The sequence below is a fragment of the Cupressus sempervirens genome, chromosome 7, assembly GCF_028749045.1.
Source record: "Cupressus sempervirens isolate cs-2001-9-10 chromosome 7, ASM2874904v1, whole genome shotgun sequence".
Lineage (NCBI taxonomy): Eukaryota > Viridiplantae > Streptophyta > Pinopsida > Cupressales > Cupressaceae > Cupressus > Cupressus sempervirens.
The window spans coordinates 94697227-94723038 of NC_143124.1; the positions used below are offsets into that span (position 1 = coordinate 94697227).

Genomic DNA, 25812 nt, shown 5'->3' on the forward strand with positions numbered 1-25812 from the left:
TTGGATTTTGGAGAAGATGAAATCAAAAGATAAGTAAAGAGGTCAAAAAACAAAATGGTAATTATAAACTAATGGAAATTTCAAGCTCATTGATCTCAATGGTATTTCCATGAATGCAAGAGAAGTATATTATTGAAATTATTGGCATCGGGAGATCATCAGGAGATAATTAGGATTACCTTGTGGAGAAACAGTAGATAATTATATGGTTATTATGATGGTTTTGATTAATGGAAATCCTTAGTATCCATAGAAATTCATATGGCTATCCATAAAATTTATCAATGAGAACTAGATAAGTTTATAATAATAGGTTATTGGTAAAGGCACAAGTAAATCGCTAAGGGAAGGACATAGGGAAACCTATAATGATCAGTAATCACTAGATGATGATCAATGATCATAATACAAAGGATTTCTAATAGGTTAAGGAATAAGTTATATATTAAAAGGTGATCACATTAGATAATGTAAAATTCGAAAAGTGAACAAAAAGAGAAAATGTACGAGGTTAAATTGGGAAAGGTAACACATTTTTCCTATTTTTTGACTTTTTTTTCTGGATTTTATTGTGTTTGTTTTTTTTAGCATCAACATTTCGGATCACACTTTGTGATCCATCATCAGGATAAGGGAATGCAAGAATGAAAAAATGTGAGCTGATCCAACTAGTGTAGGGGTTAATAAAGGGAGAAGGTAGGTAGAAAGTGAGGTGGACAGAATAAAAATTGAAATAAAAATAAAAGCTTGAAGGTAGGACCCACGGGAGAGAAAATGAAGAAGAAACATTAAAAACAAGGAGTACAAAAAATGACAAAACCCAAAGGAAATAAAAAAGAGACAAAATTAAAAGAACTTAACTGAGAGCAAGTGAAGGAGTCTCCCGAGCAATGAATTAGAGAAAATAAATAGTAAAAAACAAAGCAATCTAGAGGCAAAAGCAAGTAAAAAAGAAGAAAAATAAAAGCATTAAAAAGAAAGGAGATATAATAAATATATTAATAATAATAGTATTAATGTATATGTACATTTTTCCTAGTCTAAGTGCACGACATGTATATCAAGATAAATGACAATATTTAAAATTAATTCATTGAGATATGTGAGATGCATGCTACTATAGAGAGGGAAATAAAAATCTCAAATGAATTGTAAAGAATGAGATAAAGAAGAAAGGTTATAAAGAGACATGTTCTCTAACACACTGGTGAAAGATAATAATCAATGAGAAAAAGGGAAGTAGAGAGCAAGTGACTCAAGAAGGTGAGATAGTAAGAGATAAAATATAATAAAGGAAGTTGAGTGATCAAGTATCTATCATGAGTATGTAAAGTAAAGAAGTGCACAATGTAGTGGAAGCAAAGTATTTGTTTATGTCAAGAAAGCTAAGCCAAGCCAAGAAAAAGAGTAAAATGCTAAGGAATGCCTAGTAATGCTAGTGTCAACTGAGCTACAATTAGTATCAAACAAATCTAATGATTACTAAGCATTAAAATCAACCAAGCAAGTAAGTTGATGCCGAGCCCAAAAAGCTTTACAATGGCTGAGTAATTTAGTGATGACCAAGTGTTAGAATTTAGAGATTGTTAAGTGACAATATGAGGATATATTTAAGGGAATCATGGGATCAAGCCGACACAATTGATTTCTTGGGATATGTAAACCATGTTGAAAATAAGATTCATGATTTGGATCATTAAATTCAAGGAGAGGATTAGGTAAAGACCTAATAGACATATCCTATAGAAGTTTCTAGAGGATGATCAAGAAGATGGATAGAGACAATGAATTGAGGCCTACAGTGGTGATGGAAAATGGTAAAAAAAGAATTGCCTCTATAAAGAGTTATAGAGCCAAAAAATTATCAGGGGATCAAAGAAGTGCAAGTGTATAAGGCACATACATATAGAGGTGCATCAGAAACACACAAGTGTGTGAGTGAATGTGAAGCTAAAGGAGAAATATTTTAGAGATGATGTTGTTATTAATAAGTGAAAATGAGCAGAAGGCTTAAGTGTTGTTGAGAAGAGTGGAATAATTGCTTGAAGGGTTTCTAAGTGAATAAAGATTAGAGATGTCTATGGAAGGCTTATCAATAAGACAATGTAAGGACCAAACAAAGATATGAACCTTAAAAAGTGACTTGTAATCATAGATCAAAACCTATGATTTTATTCCGTATCATTGTAAAAAATTTGTATTTAAATACTTTTAATGAAGGTTGACCTAATAGTCAAATGAAGACTTAATAGTCTAGATATAAATCCTTTAACAAGCTGACATTCTTATGGAATGATCAAAGTCCTTTGACAAGGCCACCTCTAATAGGGTGATTAAATCCTTTAACAAGGCCACATTTAACAATATCTTTTATAACTCTTATTAGGCTTGGATCCTAATAGAGCCCACTTTGGAAGAGTGAAAAAAGAGTGACATGTTGCTGGTGGTTTTTCCCAAATTGGGTGCCCACGTAAAATCCTAGTGTTAAAACTATGATGAATGCTTTATGTATTTTTACATTTGATAATGTTTTCATTATGAAATGCAAGTTATGTTTATGAAAATTTTATAGTAGAGACCTAACAAGAATAGGATAAATAGAATAGTGAGTGTTTATTGTTTAATTGTTCAAGTGGTACATATAGACCATGAGTAACTAATTCATCCCCCCCTCTCAATTATTCTAAATATTTCTAACAACTTATCAAACATGGATACTATTTTGGAAATGTTGAATATACAATGTATATTTACTTTAGGTATGGTTTCCTATATTTATATAATGACTAATATGTGTTTTGGTTGATGTTTATATGATGACTAGTATGTGTTTTAGTTGAACAAAGTGAAATTGACACAATATAATAGCTTTTCAGAATTATTTTGAGTGATCAAACAAATTGGACTAGAAAATTGAATTATTCAGACAATTCAATTGATTATCAATATAGGGATGAAATCCTAGATGTTTAAGTCCATGGATAGCATGATATTCTTCTTCTTATTGTAGTTTGTGCTAGAAGTTTTCTAGAAAGGTTTTGCAAGTTGACTGAATACATATTATTGAAGGGTATAAAGGAAAGTTTTGTTTGACATGCGAGAGAGAATATTGATGCAATGATTATTGTATTTTTGATCTTTGTGAGCCTTGATGTTGGATCAGATCAGATGGATGACTTATTGAAGATGAATCAGATATTCTGATGTCAAACAAAATCTTTTGTTGTTATAATACTTTCATTGTCACTAGATAGTGAGTCTAGAAGGTGTCTTTAACCTTCATTATCAAGCATTATTTTCTTTTGCTACCAACTCCTAATAGGGTTGGAAACCTTTCACATGGTTTAGTTCTCTAATAAGGACTCATGTACCAAATTCTATGTAATAAATGCTAATAGGGCCAAACCAATTTACAAAGAACTTTTAGATTAGTGCATAGTTGTGGGTACCATCCCCACTAGGATTTCCCCTTGGCCAAGGTTTCCTAAAAAATAAATTACAATGTTATGATTTCTTTATTGTTATATGCTTTACTTCCCTATATTTTTATTTTTGGATGCATATGGTTTGGCTACAAAGTAATTAATTAGTGTGAAAGTGTTGCAACATTGATTCACCCTACCTCTTAGCATTGCTTGATTCTAACATGATTTATTCATTACTTTTATATATATGCCTTGTTACTTCACATTTACAAAATTTCATGTTTTAATGTACATGTTGATTAAATTTTTCATGCACATGTTGATTACATTTACATGCTAGGGTTTTACTCTTTAGGGTCACATTTTATATTTACATTACTAGCTCTTTTTCAATCTAGATAGACATCCAATTGAGATGCATGAGTACTATCACACTTTCACACTTTTCTAATAGCTATCTAAAGAGGTGGAAATCACCAAGATGGGAGGTTGAGTAAGATAAACCCCTTTATAGCTACCCACACACACAAACACATTTCTAGTTTTCCAAATTTCAAAGCTCAAGTTCATATACAAATCCAAATGTACCCATTTAAAAGTTTTTCCTATATCCACTTTTCTATTTTTAATTCCAATAATATTTGGTATAGATGTCAATTTTGACATATACCTAGCAATTTAGATTTGTAGAACTAGTTCCAAAACCAGAAATATAGTTTGTGAACTTTCCTAGATGTATTTCTCAGTTTCAATTAATATTAGTCTCAGGTGTAGGTCAACATTTTGACCTAAATTCACATAGGTTTCAAAGAGTTGATATGTTCCTGGAATAGAATAGAAAAGTGCATATTCTAGTTTCATAGTTTGTAGGTTGCCTACTTCAAAAATTATATCATTTGATGGTTTCAATATTCAAAAAATCGGTCTTGAAAGTACTTCCATCCTCTTTCACTTTTAGGTGCACATATTAGTCTCACCTTTTCATTCATATACTTAGATGGATCATATTTGTCTCTCTCTTTTACATTACATTTAGGAATCTCAAAGTCATCAACAAGCTCATTTATTCCTACTGGATGTTCACATACAAATATAGATGTTATTTTTAAGTATTTCAATGTAATATTCAAAATTTGCATCAAAACCATGGCCTCATCCCTAAAGCCTCATCCCTAAACACTTTTAATAGAAAATAAAATAAATATACTGTGTAAATTCTTATGTTGATAGAATAGAAGTGGAACCAATGGACATGATATAAGACTTGACTAGGAAAGAACTAGTCACAATAATACATACTCTTGGTCCATAACTATGCACTCGAAAACAAATGAAATAGTGTGGAGTGCCCTTTTCCACTCCTCAATCTATTCTTGTGTGTATCTACCTTTCATTTCATGCTCTAACAATGCATCGGCATATTTTCCTTTTCCTTTAGGAATCAATCTTAGACCAAATGGATCAACATGATAAAAAATTGGAATTTTATTTTTATAGTTTTGAGCATGAAGGATAGTTCAGCCAAAATCCATGGGGATTTGGCATATGTTGGTGGTATTAATTTTTGCTGAACATCATCATCCACATCTCACAGTCTGCAATAATTGCTCACCTCCCACCATCGTTAGTAGTAGACAATGAGTTGTCCCAACCATTCCAGCTATATGACTTAGTCATCCGTAATGAATGCACTATAATATTTTATATGCTATGTAATAAGTGTGGTAGAATTATAGACACTTCTCAAACTTCTATAAATAGATGCTTATGTAATGTATTTCAGCAAGGCATTAACACAATGAAATAAGTTTTATTTCCATGTATTTGTTTAGCTTTGCCTTCAATTTGGTATCAGAGCATGAAGAGTTGGGCCTAGGAAGAAAATAAATATTTGTTGATATGTATAACTATTGTAGTAGTGAATGAAGCTTATAATTTTTCCATTATTGCAGATCATAAGCTTCTAAAGTTGGAGATTAGTGGCTACGAAGATCTAGAGAAGAAAAGATTCCAGTTTCATGTTTGAGAGAAGGTATGAGCTGATTTCATGGAATGAAGTCTAGTGAGCAAAAAAATTGTTAAAAGGGGAAATAAGTATTGTATTATTGTTTGTTTAAGCTATATGTCATTGGCTTAGATTTTTTTGGGGGATTTTCTTTGTAAAGAAAAGTTTAAAATTGTCAAGTATAGTTGTAATTGTGAGTATTAATATAGGTTCATGAAGTAGTATAGCTAAACCACAAATTTCAATATTTTCTGGTAAAAATTATGAATTTTGGGCTATAAAAATGAAAACATTATTTTTCTCTCAAGGCATATGGGATCTTATAGAAAAGGGTTTTAATGAACCTCAAGATGAGTCTACATTATCACAAGATGAAAAAGATAAATTACATGGTAACAAGAAAAAGGGTGTTAGAGCATTGTTTCTAATTCAACAATCTTTAGATGAATCAATTTTCTCTAAGGTTTTTGTAGCTAAAAAGTCTAAAATTGCATGGGATATTTTAGAAACAACATATCAAGGGACATCAAAAGTTAAAATTGCTATATTGAAAACTTTAAAAGGTGATTTTGAAAATTTGTGTATGAAGGATTTAAACTAAGTTGATCAATTTCTAAATCAAGTAATGAATGTGTTTAATCAAATTAGATCATATGGTGATGATTTGACAGATCAAAAAGTTGTTGAAGAGATACTTCATAGTTTGCCTAGAAAATTTGATGCCATTGTTGTTGTCATTGAAGAATCTAAGTATTTGACAATACTCTCCATGTAATGCCCCGCCAAGGGATCCAAAGAATTAACCTAAAGTTTCACTAAGTTTGGTAACATTTTTTTTTTAAACAAGAAAGATAAACCATTCATATCAATCACATAGTAGCGGAAGCAATAACACACATACAACTAAAAACATTTGTAACAAGTTACATTATTAAGGATCCCTTAATTTTGAATCACATCTAACATAACTAATTATGTTTCCATCTAATGCTACATCCACATAAAATAATAATGAAAGTCCAATGTTCATAAATTACATTTTTGAATGCTCAATCATCCACTGCACATGCCACAGGGTATGAAAGGCTTAAAAGAATATACATGTGTGAAGATAAAGTACAACATCATCCTATACTAACCCATGATGCAAAAAAGTAAATGAAACCGTAGACCATACATGAACATCATCATAAAAGATAACCATCTATCAAACATAAATATCTAAGTACATGGTTCCTCCCAACCGTAAATAGCATCATTAGACCATCATGGGCCCTAGCCATCCCCCTGTGTGTAACATTCCAAATCACCGAAGAGATCATTGGTATTAATATAGTAGGAATGTCACTCCTAAATCATACTACATCATATGCAGAAAAGAAATCTAACATGCTACAACATATGCACAAGAAAACTAATCATGCAAAGTAAAGCATAAGATAACATCATCTAACATATGCAAATCATCAATATAAGGATGCGTTTCCACCATCAAAATCAAATAATGCATCAACCATGGTGTCTTGGACGGATCTCATATGATAAGAGTGAAAAGGCACTACCACCCAACCACGTGGAACCTAAATGGTCCACTCCCACCGTGCTGAGGAGATAATCTCAAGTTCCAAATAGGATATCAAATCACATAATGCAAATACTCTCTAATTCTAGGAATCCTAAAAGTATACTAACTCAAAAGATCCAACACAAATCGACATCTAATCCCAGAGGCACACAAAGACATGTAGGAAACCTACTATGTAAGCAGGAAAGTGTCATCGCACGGATCATGCTAGAGTTACCCTGGTAGTCTCTCAATAGACCTCGACCCCTTAGTGATCCCTATGTGGCCACTAGTATCCTCTCATACTAATGAGGCATACTACGAAATGCAAGGTCGCAACCAAGCATTCTCTCTACTCCCATCCTAGTCAGTACTAGCACTCGAGGCATGGGCAAGAACAAACAATTATCTTATTAGGTTCATTTAATCCCCATTTAGTGTAAATGTTTTCACTTATTAAAACAACTTACAATGAGTTACCTTGGCAGCCACTTAGGGCCTCGACCCCCATTGCAAGCCACTTCTCAACACTACAAGTAGATAACCTACCCTAAGCTCATGGAATCATAAATCTCAAAATCACCACAGTCCTATATAAGTGACTAGAAAAATACCAAAAGATAATCCACAATAAAAGCATCAAATCTCCATGAGAAACTAAAAAGCATCCAATGATAATCATAATAGCCATCGATTCTCATCGAGCAACTGAAAAATATCTTAAATTAATACTGATCAAAGACTCCAAAATGGTCATATCAAAACATGTCACAACATGACATCATCAAGATCAAAATAAACACTTCAATCCCATCAAGGTGACTGGAAAGTAATCCAAGTATAACTGATCGTTGACTCAAAAATAGTTAGGCTAGTATCTCAAATTCATACACCTTAGTGAAACAAACATCTCATAGAGCATACCATCACATTACCATGGTTGGGATAAAAAGATTGAGACCAAATAAGATCAACATGCCATCACATTCGCATAACTCCCCAGCCTCTGGTAGACATCCTAATTGGTCAACACTCTAGGACCACCCAAACCCCAAACATGGATAGCATAAAGAACAAGATACAAACATATATTTTAGTTTGCTTTTGCAATCACATGGTTAAGCTAGATATTAGGTTTTAGTTTTCGTTCCAGGTGTATTTCAAATATAAAAGATCCTTCATTTAAACTACAAGTCCACCCGTTTATCCCCTCGATTAAAACATAGAATTATCCCTCTATCATTTAAAATAATATGCTAAGAATAACTGAAGGATGAATATTTACTTATTAAATCATTAAACTAATCTTCATAGACTTTTAATAAAATCATTTGCCTTACTTTGCTAAAGTCAATGTTACTAATAGAATAACTCTTTCTTAATTCAACTTCTCCAATCAAAATCAAAGGATCATTAATTCGTTTATATTATAGGAAAGACAATGATCAATCTTTGAATAAGAAGATTAAAACTCAACAAAATGAAATTATTTAAAACTTACTTTGAATGCCATACTCTATTGATTAATCTTAATTACATAGGTACACAAACCATGATTCTTTTCAATTCTAATAATACTTAATTAAAGCTCAATTAAATATTATTGAAATTTAAGTCTCTTCATTTTAATCGTTATATAATTAAATCATCACTAACAACCATTAAAATATTTAAGGTCATTATACAAGTCATCAAAGTAAGACTTATCAACTTCGATGTAAATACTTCACAACTTTGTTAAAAGAACTGGTATTAGCATATCAACTAAAACTCTATTACATAATTTATTTATTTATTAAATTTAATTAACTCTAATTAATTAATTTAATTAATGATTACATATCCATATCAACGACCCAATGAATATCAATTGATTAAAAACTAACAATAATTTTGTAAGTTAAAAGTCAACTATAATCCAATACTCTAATATTCATATTAATTGTTCAATAATGACTTGTTAATATTTAATAACAGGTTATATTTGGGAAACTTACTAATGAATCTGTAATGACCACATTCGTCATTCTTTTCAATGAATACTAATATTTCCTTAACAAATCTGTATTATCGACAATTATTTCTGTTTAAGACCCTATCACACAACTTAATTATTAATATCATAGCTATATTAACAACTCAATGAATATCAGTTGATTAATAATTTTCGTAAATTAAAAATCAACTGTACTCCAAATCCAAAAATATTTAACTTAAAATTTAATAATAACTTGTTAATAATAATAATGAGTTATATTAAAAATCTTATTAATAAATCAGCTATAACAGATACATCATTACTTTAAATATTCCACCTATGAACACTGACTAATAATTTGATTAATTATTCTCCTTCAACCATTAACCAATCATAATTAAATCTAATTTAATTAGATTAATGAATAGGTCATATGAAACCAATTAAAGGTCAACTACACTTAGAAATGTTAACATTAACAAATAGTTAACCATACAAAACATATTAATAAGATTTACTTTAATAGTAATTTAAATCTTACTTTGAAACCATACTAACATCGATTTTATATATATATATATATATATATATATATATATATATATATATATAAACTAACAATCATTGATTTTAATTAATAAATATGTATATTATAAAATACAACTTATTAATTATTAACAATAAAACTTTATATCAAATAATATTAATTTACAACTATATGAATATATATATATATATATATATATATATATATATATATATGTCACATAACATATTATAAACTTTAATAAAATTTTAAAAAACAATTTTAAAATTTTAAAACAAACCAAATGCTTCATACAAAAGCGTTTATATAGGCTCACCGGCCTGTCCGCTTCATGCGGCATCGCGGCAGCACTGTTGCAGCAGTAGCAAAGTATTGTCGCGTCAGTAGCAGTACCTGCTACCATAGCAGCAGTGTCTGCTGCGAGTACAGCATATCGACAGGGGAGAATATAAGGGGGTGGGGTGGGGTAAAGCCCCCACCCTCCCATATTTTAAAATATATATATATATTTTTTAAAATAAACTCCTTCATAGGTACCCTGTGATGCAAACCCGCCAAAATTTAATGCCACCACTAGGTGAGGTAGATGGTACGTAGGGTAAGGTAAGTTGATTTTATTTTTATTTTTATTTGTTTTATTAATATATATATATGATATAAGAAAAACATTTTTATATCAAAATTTATATAACAAATTTCTTCCTCAATAAATACAATTACATCATTGCATTGAATCCATAATTTCAATTATGGTTTTTGTTTAATTAAAACAAAATTCCCTAATAATAATAGTAAAACTCTAATATATATATATATCTATATATATATATATATCTATATATATATATATATATAAATTTGCAACTATGCAATTTGTCAATTCAGAGTTTTTCCTTTTTCTTTCAAACCCTAGTATATTTTTAATTCTCAATTCTACTCTAGTTCAAACCCAAACTCGAGTTAGAACTAATTTCTTTCTTAATTGGAACTAGGGTTTTCTAATTGAATTCCCTATGGATTTTCTCATGTGTACATAGAATTAGCATGCTTATCTAAGATTCTAATCACAAGATTGAAGATTCGATCACAGAGAATATTTAGACACACACACATAATAGACACGAAGAAGACGGGAACAAGGAACAACAAAATGGAATATGCAAAAGTTATGAGTGTCTACCTGGACACTGATGCTGATTCGCTATTCCCAAAATCTATAGAGAGAATCTTCCTCCTCCAACCTTCGCAATTCCTCCAAGATCTAAACTAACCACCTTGAGTGACTAGGAGTGCTTGTAGAAGCAAATGAGGATGTAGAAGCCTATGAGCTTGTCAAAGCATACGAGCTTGTAGAAGCATATGAGCTATTCCAATCCATATAAGCTTGTCCAAACACACTAGGAGAGCCTCTATATAAAGGCCCCTAAGATGCATCTAGAATGTGTCTAGAAAGAACTAGGAGATAAACATGACAACTAAGCACGTAACTTCCACGATAAGAAGATAAACATGATGAGGTGTCTAGAATGTTGTAGACACCATGTGCTCAAATAATATGCTAACTCCTAAATGTAGACAACACATGCATAATTAGAGTGCAAACTCTTGTGTTGTCAACATGACAACTCCCAAGAGCTTGCATACTTCTATGTGAATAAATATTAAAATAATACACCTTAATTTTAATAATCACTTTAATATTTTTAATTTAATTTATTAATTCTAAATCTCATGCACTTATCATGTGGTCATGAAATTTTAATAAATTAATTTCTTTTCCATTTATAAATTTATTTTTGAAACTTAATTGATAAAATATATAATAATATTATTTAGCATTTATTTAAAAATGAACTCTAATTAAATAAATATTATCACATTCCAAATTTAAACTTATAAATTTCATCTCCAAATTTAATTATTTTTATTTAATTAATTTCCCAATTAATTAAATAAAAATAAATATTAAAATATCATATTAATTTTCTATTTAATTTCATCATTAATTAAATCTTTTAATTAGACTTAATTAATAGAAAATACACAAAAGACTCATAAAATAAAATACGAAAAACCCATCATAGCAAAACACATACAAAATCAGACCAAGGGTTAATATCACGAATTACGTCATCCAACGCATTCAGAGGATACTCAACTCAGATACTTGTCCTAGTCTTCAATTAGGACAAATGGATTAAAGGGTTGGGATTTGGACTCAAGAATTTATCTCCCCTCTCTTACCATTGAGATAATGCGATAGGGTAGGCTCATCCTGGCAATTCAAGGAAGTCGATACCCGATACCTGCAACTTGCATAAAATCCACGCATGTACAAGCACAATATATACTAAGCTAAATAAGAAATGGCAGGAAGTGGTGCATCATGTAGATCCTGACTAGCAGGTGGCTACGACTCCCTTCCTTAACCACATCAAAAATGCCATACAGAAAGAAAACAATCACACACACCATACACATGCAAGTATGGGGTAAGTATCCATAAGAAAAAACATATGATAATAAATCATCTTACTAATCATCATTAATAACTGCAAACACTATAATAATCATCATACATACATGAAATATAAAGTACCAAGTAATCTCATCATATAATAAACTAAATCTGAGACAATATCTGATAATCTCAAAATAATGTTACTAATAATCATAAACATAAAACTAGCCCTAAAAGAGTCCAAAAATGATAGCAAAAATGTGAACTAGGGGCAGGCACTACACTCTATTGATGAGTTAATGGGTTCACTTTTATCTCATGAATCAAGAATGGACAGAAATAACAATTCTTCTTTAGAGAATGCTTTTAGATCATAGGTATCTTTTCGTAGAGGAAGAGGAAGATCAAACTATAGAGGAAGAGGAAGAGGTAGAAGCAAAGATGGATGTGGAAGTCCAAATCAAGAAGAAAGAACAAATCAATCCTTTCAGAGTTCAAACAAAGGATGTGACAAAAGTTCATTCTAATTCCAATCATCAAGGTTTGATAAATCTCGAATTCAGTGTCATTATTGTAAGAGATTTGGTCATATTACAAGTGAATGTAGAAAGAAACAAGAGGAGATTGTAATGAATGGTTCTAATTACTCAGATGTATCTAATAATAATTTAGGAAGTTTATTCATAACTTGTAGTGTTGCTCAAGAAAGTTCTAGTGATATATGGTTCCTAGATGATAGATGTAGTAACCATATGACTAGAAATAAAGATTTGTTTGCTAGCTTAGATGATTATGTAAAATCTAAAGTAAAGCTAGGAAATGACAGTAAAGTCTCTATAATGGGAAAAGGTGTTATAAATGTCTTGACAAAAAATGGAGGAAAAACACATATATTCCTAATGTGTATTTTATGCCTAGATTAAAACACAATCTCATGAGTGTTGGTCAACTAGTACAAAAATATTACAAAGTTTCTTTTGATAATGATGTTTGCATAATCTTGCATAGAAATCTTGGTGGTAGGTTAATTGCAAGGGTCAATGTGACACAAAATTGAATGTTCCCCCTCTGGATTCATTGCATTCGAGGAAAAGAAGTTAGTTTCAAGATAGTATTCTTAGATCAGTCGTGGCTATGGAATTTGAGGTATGGTCATCTTCATTTTGATTCTTTGAGCTTGTTACAAAAGAAAATTATTGTGAAATGTTTTCCTCAAATAATGCAACCATCAAGCTCATGTGAAAGTTGTATCTTGGCAAAACAACATAGAGAATGCTTCCCAGTGGGAGGTTCATATAAAGCAAGAACACCATTGGAATTAGTTCCCACTAATATATGTGGACCTATGCAAACTCCATCTTTAGGAGGAAGTATATATTTCCTAACATTTATTGATGATTTTAGTAGGAAGACTTGGATATATTTTCTCAAACAAAAGAGTGAAGCTTTTGAAAAATTCAAGGAGTTTAAAACTTTGGTTGAATAACAAAGTGGTCTCTACATTAAGGTATTGTGATCTGATAGAGGTGGTGAATTTAGTTCTAATGAGTTTCTAGAATTTTGCAGATTTCATGGAATTAAGAAGCAATTTACCACAAGGTACACACCACAAAAAAATGGTGTAGCAGAGAGGAACAATAGAATAATAATGGAAATGGAAAGGAGTATGTTGAAGGCCAAAAATCTATCCAATGAGTTTTGGGTAGAAGCAATAGCATGTGTTGTATACATCTTAAATAGGAGTCCTACAAAGAGTGTTAAGAACACAATTCCCCAAGAAGCATGGAATGGTAAGAAACATAATGTATCCCATTTTAGAAATTTTGGATGTGTTTCTTATTCATTGGTTCCATATGAATTGAGAAGGAAATTGGATGATAAAAGTGAAAAATGCATCTTTATTGGTTATAGTGAAGAATCAAAGGCTTATAGATCGTGTAACCCTGTTTCAAAGAAATTGATCATTAGCGGGGATGTTAAATTTGAAGAAGAAAATTCATGGCATGGAAATGATAAAAAAAAAATCACAAGAGGAGCACCAATATTACAAAGTGATGATGAATTGAAGGAACAAGGGACTCAATCACCACCCAATACTCCACCAAGGAACTTTGTGTAAGGAGCCTCACCTCTAGGTTCAAATGTAAGTGATAAATCAGATTCTACATTCTCAAGACCAAGTTATAAAGGTAAGAAGACAAGAAGCTTAAAAGAGATATATGATCAAGAAGAAGAGAATGTAGACATACACTCAAATTTTGCTTTATTTTCTTGTGATCCATTGTATTTTGATGAAGCAATTAAAGAAGATAAATGTATCAAAGCAATGAATGAAGAAATTGATTCTATCAAAAGAAATAAAACATGGGAATTAATGGATTCATCTAAAGGAAAATAATATATAGGAGTCAAATGGGTCTACAAAACTAAATTTGATGCAAAAGGTGAAATTGCTAAGCATAAGGCAAGACTAGTTGTGAAAGGTTTTTCACAACAATATGAAGTTGATTATAATGAAAAATTTGCTCCAATTGCTAGACTTGACATAGTTTGAACTATTTTAGCAATAGCTGCACAAAATGATTGGAAAGTGTATCAAATGGATGTAAAATCAGCTTTTTTGAATGGTTTTCTTGATGAAGAGGTGTATGTCAAAAAACCACTTGGTTATGAGGTTTGTGGCCATGAAAACAAGGTATATAAATCAAACAAGGCAGTAAGGCAATGAAATAAGTTTTATTTTTGTGTATTTTTTTAGCTTTGCCTTCAATTTGGTATTAAAGCTTAGCTTTACCAATCCTCTTAAACAAGACAAAGCTAAACAAATACAAAAGGGAAATCAATCCTCTTAAATAGAAATCAATTCAATAGAAACAAGCTATTTATGGTTTGAAACAAGCTCCTTTATGGTTTGTAACAAGCTCCTAGGGCTTGTTATAAGAGGATTGATTCATACATGATAACTAATCAATTCAATAGAAGTAACAATGAGCCCAAGTTGTATGTCAAGACTAATAAAGAAGGTCAGATTTTGATTGTATGTTTGTATGTTGATGACTTGATATTCACTAGAAATCTATCAATAAACATGTTCAAGATTGAAATGATGAAAGAATTTGAAATGATAGATTTGGAGTTGATGAGATATTTCTTAGGTATTGAAGTTATTCAATGTGACAAAGGTATCTTCATTTATCAATCCAAGTATATAAAGGATGTTTTGAAGAGATTTAAAATGATGAATTGTAATCCAGCATCAACTCCAGTTGCAACAGGAACAAAACTTAGCAGGGAAGAGAAGTGCTCAAATGTTGATCCAACTATGTGTAAAAAACTTGTTGGAAGTTTAATGTATATGATAGATACAAGGCCAGACATCATGTATGGTGTCATTTTGATCTCAAGGTTCATGGAGTCACCACAAAATTCTCACTAGCAAGTTGGAAAAAGGATATTGAGATATATTGTAGGAATAATGGGATATGGAATCCTATATTTCAAAGTTAACAATTTTGGTTTGATTGGTTATACTGATAGTGATTTTGCAGGTAGCATTGATGATAGGAAGAGTACTTTCAAATATATCTTTCTCCTTGGATCAAGAGTCATGTCATGGGCATCAAAGAACCAACCTATATTGATAATTTCATCAGCTGAAGTAGAATATGTAGCTACCACTTCCACGGCATGTTAAACAGTATGGATGTGTCAAATTTTGCTCGATCTTCACCACCATCAGGAGGAACGAACACCAATCCTTTGTGATAACAAATCGGCAATAGCATTATCTTAGAATCATGTATTTCATAAGAGGAGCAAACATATTGATACAAGGTACCACTTCATCAGAGAATTGGACAACAATGGAGAAATCTATCTTGAATTCTACAAATTTGAAGATCAACTGGCAGATATTTTCACTAAGGCATTTCCAAAGAGTAACTTTGAATATCTATGAGAAAAATTGGGTATTACTAATATAAAAAATGTATATGGTAGAAATTAAGGGGTAATGTTGGTGGTATTAATTTTTTCTAACCACCCACCATCCACAGCCCACAATGTGCAATAATTGCTCACCTCCCACCATTGTTGGTAGCAGACAATGAGCTATCCCAACCATTCTAGCTATATAACTTAGACATCCATAATGAATGTACTATAATATTTTATATGCTATGTAATAAGTGTGGTAGAATTCTATACGCTTCTCAGAACTCTACAAATAGAGGCTTATGTAATGTATTTCAGCAAGTTAGTAAGGCAATGGAATAAGTTTTATTTTTGTGTATTTTTTTAGCTTTTACTTTAGCATAGCCAAGAGAAAAAATGGCAATTATCAGGGCAGCACTTCACATGGTGCATTGTATTTTTGCTGGAATAGAATCACTAGGTTCAAAGGCTTTCTCATCAAGAAAAACTTTGAATCCCATTGAATGAAGTGTATGGTAGATGGTAGTGGCTAAGGTTTGTTTCACATTAGGTCCATAATGATTTATATATACATCCCATGTCTCTGATGAGGTAGATGGAAAGTAAGGCATTCTTTGGTTGAGATGACTTTTTCTAGGGTGTAGAAGAGGAAGCCATTTCCAACTGAACAAAGCAAGAATATGGGAAGAAGAGCATCTTAATTTTAGAGAAATGAAGAGTTATGAGAAAAAGAGAAGTGATATAATTTTAATAGGAAATTAAAGAAACATGCATATCTAATGGAGAGTGCAAAAGCCAAGAGTTGGAAGATTTAGGATTGTGGGCACAACTTTGCAAAAGGAAGCATCTCAGTTGAGCACAACTTTCCTTCTATGTAGCCAAATAATTTACTTAGGGGAAGCTTTTCAAAAATAAAATTAAGTATTAGCAATTCCTCCTTGGTAAGCTATCTAAATAACCGGCTAGATAGCCATTACCATGAGTGAGCACAAAAAATATTTTGTTTTCTTTTGCAAAGGATTAATTATCGAGAAACTTTTCAAGAAAAATTTTCAAGTGAACTTTTCACTAGAGAAATTATATCAAGCTAGGATTCAAAATCTTGTAGTTCTATCCTTTCATAGGCTAAATTCTGCGCTATTTTAGTAATAGTCAATTATCAAATACATAGTACATTTATCGATAATCCATGTTGAATGTGGCATATTTGAAACTTTATAGAAAATGTGGATGAATAAGTACATAACTAATTATCCAAATCTAAAAGGCTAGTGCAATTCCCTACTACTATAATAGAGTGATGAGGTAGTTTGATCTACATCAAGGTCTCCCACACATATACCCTAGTATAGTAATGGAGAGAAATACATATAGAGGCTTGGGACTATATCATGGCCTATGATTGATGATATTGAGCTAACATATATAGAGAACTTGTATGGTATCATGATCCCTCCTATAATAGACAATGTAGGAGTGCCAAGGGGCTATTTGTGATATGTGAGCACGCAAGATTTGTGACCCATGTTCCCATATGATTATCCTAAAAGATATCCAAGTCCCTAGTCCACAAATTAGCATGGAGAGGAGGAAGAGGAGGAGAGAGAGGGAAAGGAGAGGACCTAGCACTAGGTGGAGAGGCCATAGATGTAGAGGGCAAGGAAAGGTTCCATTGCCAGGAGAGATATCAGATGAGGATCCATCATTCCCTATAGAGGCCATACCTCTATGATCCTAGATAGTATGAGCTCATATAGAGAATCCCTCACTATATATGAGATAGATAGAGTGGAGAGAGACTAGCCAGCCAACACCCACAATGTTAGCATGAATTTTTATGGTACTCCTTTGGGAGAGTATCCTAAGCACTACAAGAATAGATTGGGAGGTTGTTAGCATGATAGACATGTTGCATTTATGATTGTGTTTGTCATTGATGTTAACATAGTACTATTTCTATAAAGACTAGCATAGAAGTAGATAGAAAATAAGGGTGTATAGACTACGTATTGAGGATGAGATCAAGAATACTTGAGGATATATTCTACATTATATCCTGATGATGCAAACAAGTGCATGTGTAGAGAGTTGAAGGCATGGGAGAGTTATTCAAGAGTTACAGAGGACATTGTGTAGATAGAGTACCTAAGAAGTGGTTCAAATATTTGGATTGTGTCTCTTAATAGGGCTATAATCATGATGAGTGAGGTTAGACAATGATAGTAGATAGTTTGATGATGATGTCAGCAAGTGTGTAAGGTCAAAGATCGCATGTGTGAGAGGTTATATTTACTGTAAGCTGGCAGTATTTTGTGATTGTAAAAGATGTAATGAATTGTAATATAAAATTAATGAGGTCCTATTATAATTTGTAAAGCCTCAAGGCCAACTCAAAGAATTATTTTGAGATGTGGTATAAAGGAAGGTTATTTGTCTTATGGTGAAGTGTGTATTGAATGCAAGAGATGTAAATGTGTAAATTGTGCAAATGATATGCAAAGTTGGTAAATGTGTGTAAGTGATCAAAGGGATTAGCATGTTATGAATTTTGAGATCTAGTATTTAGATCTAAAAAGGTATTTGGTGTGGTATTGGCACAATGAAATCTTAGATAGAGGGTTCAAGTTGTGGAGCTCCATATCATTTCTATTATTGGGTAAAAGTACAAAGTTGTGTCACCTTTATGGCTGACTTATTAGAATGACTGAATTTGAGTATTTCTATCCAAAAAACAATTTTTCTCAAATATATGATCTATAGGATTTGATGAAATCCAACTCCACAGTGCACCAAGATCACCTACATGCAAATAGCTTGATGAGGAGAAATTGAAGGAGCAAGAGCTTGAAGCGAACAATGCAAGAGAAAATATTTCAAAATAGGAAAATGAAATTACTATGTGAATGGATGAATTTACAATGAGAGAGAGAGAGAGAGATCGAATATAAAGGCCTCAAGGAAGCTTGTAGAACAAACTGGAAAGCACTAGAAGATAAGGTTGACAACTAAGCACACTTCCACAAAAAAAGTGGAATACACTAGAAGGGAACAAAGTCCTGTGTTGTCAACAACTCATCAACTACAACTATTAACTAATGCATTAACCTAAGTAAACTTAAGTAATAGAATAAATAATTAATAAATAATTATTTACTTTGACACCCCCCTTAAGTGCACCTTAGGGAAATGCCTTAAGCTCACAAAACTAAGAGAAAATGCAAAATGGGTCCTGGCAACAAGGCCATGTTAAGTACCCATGTACAATGTAAAGAAATGCAACCTCTGGAAATGGAAAAAGAAGGAAAATTTCATGGGAAAAACCCTCCCCCAAAAAGAGGAAAAAAGCATGCTGAAAAAAAAACATGAAGTGAAGGAAGGAAGGCCTCAACCTATCCCCCCAAGGACAACTTCCGTAACCCCAAGCATAGATCACACCTAAAGATAGTGTGGTGATGAAAAAGGTTTAGTGAAGATGTCAACAACCTATGCATTCATGGGAATGTACTTTAATGCAATAACACCATCTTGGATCAACTAACAGATGAAGTTCATATGCAACTCAATGTGCTTGGTATGCTAATGCTCCACTAGGCTGTGAGAAATGTGGATGGCACTTTGATTATTGCACCACAAAATAGTGGGATGATCAAGAGGAAAACCAAACTCAATCATCAACTGCCAAAGCCATAAAGCCTCTTAACTAGCAAGTACTATGGCCCAATAGTTAGCCTCTATAGATGAAAATGCTTGAGCATGTTGCTTCTTGCATGACCATGTAATAGGACCAGAGCCAAGACAAAACACAAAGCTAGAAGTAGACTTATGATCATCGACATCACCAGCCCAATTTGAGCTAGTGTAGCCAATAATGTGCGGAGTCCCCATGGTGTAATGAACACCATACATAAGTGTGCCCTGAATGTGTCTCAAAATATGCCTAGCAACTTACCAGTAACTCTCATGAGGGTCCTAAGAAAATAGAGAGACAAGGCCAACTGCAAAGGAAAGATCAGGATGAGTGTGTCTCAGGTACAATAAGCTCCCAACCAACTACCAATACAAAGTAGCATCCATAGAAGGTGAAGAGCAGGAGGTAGACAGAGTGACACCGGACTGAAAAGTTGTGGGAGTAGGCTTGCAATCAAGCATGTCAAAGTGACGAAGCATGTCAAGCGCATACTTTTTTTGATACACAAAAATCCTAGTAGAGGACTGAACAATCTAGAGACCAAGAAAATAGTGTAGCAAACCAAGATCAGTCATCTCAAACTGGTCCATCAATGCATGCTTAACATCCTAAAGCATAGATTATGAGCTTTCCATGAGAATAAGATCATCAACATATAGAAAAAGAATCAAAATCTAATCTCCAAGATGTTGAATGTACACTATGGGATTAGAATGGTAGCGAGTGAAGCCTATAGAAAGCACAAAAGAGTCCATCTTCTCATACCAAGCCCTAAGGGCTTGCTTGAGACCATACAATGAGTGTCAAAGTATACAAACCAAGGAGGAATCTTACACAAATCTTGGAGGCTACTCCATATAAATCTCTTCAGTGATATCATCATTCAGGAAGGCACTCTTCACATCCATCTGATAAATAGGCCATCCATGTGAAGTTGTGAGGGATAAGACAAGGTGAATAGAATTCATCTTGGTGACAGGGGAAAATGTCTTAGTGTAGTCAATACCATCAACATGTGAAAAATGCTTCACAATAAGATGAGCCTTATGCTTATCAATCAAACCTTTAGTAGCATACTTAGTATGATAGATCCATTTGCATCGCACTAGCTTTCTCCCCTTAGGAAGAGGACAAAGAGCCCATGTGTGATTCTTCATCAAAGAAGAATATTCCTCCTCCATTGCACTGCCCCATTTAGAATGTCTGTCACTTCTAAAAATGTATGAGGATCATCACTAATAGCTTGATTGAGAAGATTGGAACCCACAGTATGAGAATGGGTGCAATGAGAAGTGGAAGTGTCACCAGCTAGAGATCTTGTAGCCTCAACTATAGCTCAAACCCATTTAGGCATCTGGGGAGGATCCTATGGTGGAGGTAAATGGGAATCACCATGATCATCATTCGTGAAACAAACTAGAAAAGAGGAGGGAGTAGTGGGAGCTAGAGGTGAGGTATGAACTATAGGAGGGCTCTCATCAAATTGGACATCTCATCGAAATAGGACCTCTCTAGAATCAGGATCAAACAACCTGTAAGCCTTAACATCTTTGCAGTAGCCAACAAAAATGCATGGTCGACTCTTCTATTCCATTGCTTTCCTCTGAGCATCAGGTACAAATGCCCATGCTGCACTCCCAAAAACTTGGAATGATGATACATCAGGCTTGACATGAGACCAAGCCTCCTCAGGAGTCATATGTCAAACTGCCTTGTAAGGCATTCGATTCTAAATATAGTTGGCACAATTGATTGCCTCTTCCCAAAGACACGAATCCATGGACCCAGACTAAATCATATAATTAGCCATCTCCTGAAGAGTTCTATTCTTTCTCTCAACCAAACAATTCTGCTGAGGAGTGTAGGGCACTGAAAACTGATGCTAAAGACTATGATCAAAACAAAAATCTCTGAAAGCTTGGTTCACATACTCCCCCCATTGTCCATGCATATCCACCAAATAGAAAGACCAGATTGCTTCTCTACAAATGTCTTAAAGACTCAAAATGAATCAAAGACATCAAACTTGTACTTGAGAAAGTACACCCATGTGCATCTAGAGAAGTCATCAATGAATGTAAGAACATATTTGGAAGGAGTGGGAAATGATAGGAGGTCACTATGAATCAACTCTAAAGTCACCAAAGCAAGAGTGGCTCGTCCATGTGGAAAAGAACCCCTATGTTGCTTGCCAAGTACACAACCTTGACAAACACCATTTGGATAGGAAATCTAGGGAAGCCCAAGAACAAGTGCCTATGTGCTCATCTGCTAAAGACATCTATAATTGACATACCCAAAATGTTCATGCCAAAGTCTACTTACTAAATCTACATTTGCAACAAGACATTAACTTGTGTCATCAGAAGACTCAAATCCATCAAATCTGTAGAGGTGAGATGCAGATTCAACACTCCTAGTAGCCACAAACATCTCATAATTATGTAAGTCCTAGATAACCACATCATGTGCTAAGAACTCAACTATCTTACTAGAGCTAGAGTGGCAAATATGATAGATAGACAATAGGTTCATTGAAATGTTAGGGACACAAAGAACATCCTAAAAAGAGACCCCAACAAGTGCAATAGAACCAGAACCCAAAACCAAAAGTTGTGATGAGTTCCCAATAGCAATTTGTACGGTAGCACAAGGAGCAGGTGAAGTAAGCAACTTAGGAGTGTTTTTCATATGGTGAGAGGCACCAAAATCAAAAATCCATGTAGGCCTTAAAGTCATAGCTTGAGCCAAAAGAGCATGACCTTTCCCTAGAAGGGGGGATGAAGATTGAGGGGCTGAAATATGATGTTCCTTCATGGCTTCCTCTAAAGCCTCCAAACACTTCGAACACCTAGAAACAGGATGTGCATCCTTGCCAAAAAAATTGTAGGTGTCACTAGATTTCTTCCTGGTCTTAGAGGTAGACTCTGTAGACTTTGAAGAATCATTACCCTTTGAAGGATTTGTTGGAGGAGCAGCTAGAGGCATAGGATTAGATTTTGATGTATCTTTCTTCGATTTTCCTTTCGTGTTTGATTTCCCCTTAGAATTTTGAGCAACCAATGCTTGGCTAGAAGGGCTAGAGGCATCCACCTATTGGATCTTTGCCTGTTCCCATGTCAATCAATCACAAAATGTCTCAAATGTAGGCATCTTATGTCTGTCATCAAGGGCATCCATGGTGGAGTAGAAAGTATAAGAAAAAATTTGATACTATCCTCGCAACTTTGAGAGTATCAAAAAAAATGTACTCGTCATCTATTTTAGTTTTCCCACATCCTTGTAAAATTGCACATAGAGATTTGAACTTCATCAAGAAATCTTCAATGGTGGAAAAATTGGTTGGTTACAAAGAAGTCAACTCTGCATCAAGCTGAAGTGCCTAGAACTCATTCACTATGCCAAACAAAGTCTAAAATTTGAGCCAATAGGCTCGTGGAGTGGTCAAACCATCCAAGTGAAATAGGAGACTATCTGAAATGTTTAGTGCAATCAATCCCATGGCCTCATCCATTTTATTCTTATGCTGAAGAACCTCAAAAGGGCATGTAAGAATAGGTTTATTCTCATCCAGACATGACCATAAGCCTCTTGACATGAGAAGCCTAGTCATTTGTGCCTTCCAAGTGTGAGTTGTGTGGCATGAGACGAGTCATAGATGGATCCGGCATTGAGAGAGAAGAAGACAAAAGTAGAAGGGTCTTATTCTAAATTAACTTATAGAAAAGAAAATGCCCCCCACAATAGATAATGATATTCCTCAAATACCACAAAAAATAACTATGGAAAGCAAGAAAAACTAAAAAAGAAACTAGATTACGGATGCAAAGAAGGAGGAAACAAAAGCCTCTACTTTGATGCCAAAAATGGGAGCTCAAATGAACTTAGAATCTAATGAAACTAGCATCATTATCTCCATCTCTGAGTCATCTTTCTGAGGCTTCTTTTGGATCAGAAAAATACCTCTATATGCTCAAGTTATGGCCAAAAAACTAACTGCTACTCCAAAAGACAACCTTGCTAGAAAAATACAGTCAATGGAAAAAATTTGACTACCATACCACCATCAATTGGATGTCACTAGCAAAAAATTCTAGTTTCCAGTTTGCTGATGTTAGCAACCAAAAAGATGACATCACCTAGCCAAAAAATGATGTCAGCACGAGGCCAACAGTGATGACATTAGTAGTCAAAAAAGTGTGACGTAGCACCTAAAAATGATGTTAGTGACTGCTGAATGTTGACATAAGCCTAACAAATGGTGATGTCACCACTAGAGCAGTGACAGTCAATAGAGTGCTAGCAGTGGTGGTGCCTGGGAGGAGAACCCGACAGCACAGCAACCACACCACTGGCAGAGGTAGAGCAAAGGGTTGTGCGCAGGTAGCGGCCAGGGCTAGAAATTGCATGGGTGGCATGGCCAGCTTTGGCAAGGCGAGGGTGGCACGTAGTGGCCCTACAGTGGTGCATGAGTGCTGCTATGATGGTGCAGCTTTTTTATTTATTTTTTAATTGTTGAGTCTGTACAATCCGTACGGTCTCCTGTAGGGGGGCTAAAAAAAATTTCCCAGATGCCTGGAAGCCAAAATAAAAAAATTTTATATGAATCTTGATTGTAACTAGCCTTTCAAATCTAAAGGCAACATATTTTTGGGCTGAAAGTGCTCTGAAAAATTGCTCTACCCCCAAATTGAAGAAAAATGCACAAACAAACTAGGGCTTATGTCTTCAAATTATAGCTTCAAAAATCATTCAACCAAGAAGCAGCAAGGAGGCTTTGATACCATGTAGGAGTTGACAAAATCCAACTCAATAGTGTGCCAAGATCACCTGCATGCAAATAGCTTGTTGAAGAGAAACAAAAAGAGCAAGATCTTGAAGCGAACAATGCAAGAGAAAATATTTTACGATAGGAAAATGAAATTGCTATGTGAATGGATGAATTTGCAATGAGAGAGACTGAATATAAAGGCCTTAAGGAAGCTTGTAGAACAAGGTTGACAACTAAGCACACTTACATAAAAAGGTGGAATACACTAGAAGGGAACAAAGTCTCGTGTTGTCAATAACTCATCAACTACAACTATTAACTAATGCATTAACCTAAGTAAACTTAAGTAATAGAATAAATAATTAATAAATAATTATTTACTCTAACATGATCTAGATAAATTCATTCTAGATAAGTTATATATGGTCTCACAGTTTTCCAATTGGAAATGTCTATTAAATGCATGTTTCATACTAGTTTGTATCCAATTACAAAAGAAATGAAATTATTTCAGAAAAATGACATTTCAATAACTCTTACTATTTTTAATGATAGTTTTTTAGTAACATATAAACACCATTTTATAGAGCTCAAATTCAAGAATATTGTCATATAGAATTTATAGTGTTTTAATAAGATATAGTATATGCAATTAAAGAATTCTACAAGCACGTATTTTAATGATAAAAAATATGTTAATTTTGAGAAAGAAAAAAATATTAAATCATATAAAAAAAATTTAAATTATATGATGTTCTAGAGGAGAGAGTCCTCTTTTAGAATGTAGAATTTTTCCTTTGGTTGGAATAGATTTGTTTTTAAAAATGTGGTGGGAGATGAAAAACATCAATTTCATGTGAGTTTAAATTTGAATTATTATAAAAGAGAAAAAAAGGTCTAAATTCAATTTTTACTTTTGATTGTTCTAGATATATATGTTATCTATAACATAGTCTAAGTTCAAATGGAAATAAGTTTATTTCCACATATTTTTGTGGTGGGAACTAAACCCCTCATTTTTAACATTTTTCAACAATTAAAAATTTATCTATAAAAATTAGGAAAATATATCAATTTTTATTCCAAATAATTTTTAAATATTATAATCCTAAACTTCATCCATTTCTACACATTTCATTACTTTGCTTCATTTTCAAATTCTAAATAATAATACCAATTTTATATGACTGAAGGTGAATAGGTATACTTTTGTTAGCCTTTTTCTTTACAAAAGGGTGACACAGGTTTGTGCTTTTATCCTATTCTGCAAGGAATAATACAAAGACTAGTTGGATAGTGATTTAGATGGTCTTGCCCCTGAAACAATTTGGATAGTGGGTCCATCTACCTTATACAACTCTTAGCAGGGACTGATATGTACAAAATGTCTTTTATTGGCTCCTAACAGAGTCCATACTCTTACAAGCACTAGTACATTTT

The 25812-nt window shown here is 33.1% G+C and overlaps 1 pseudogene across 1 annotated transcript in view; it reads right to left on the minus strand.

Moving 5' to 3' along the window:
* The window catches only part of LOC149545653 (disease resistance protein RPV1-like), a 45202-nt pseudogene extending 35196 nt beyond the window's left edge, over positions 1 to 10006 (minus strand). The window contains exon 1 of the transcript XR_016354238.1: positions 9814 to 10006. The product of XR_016354238.1 is annotated as a disease resistance protein RPV1-like (transcript). The remainder of the gene's footprint in view (positions 1 to 9813) is intronic.
* Positions 10007 to 25812: the final 15806 nt, after the last annotated feature.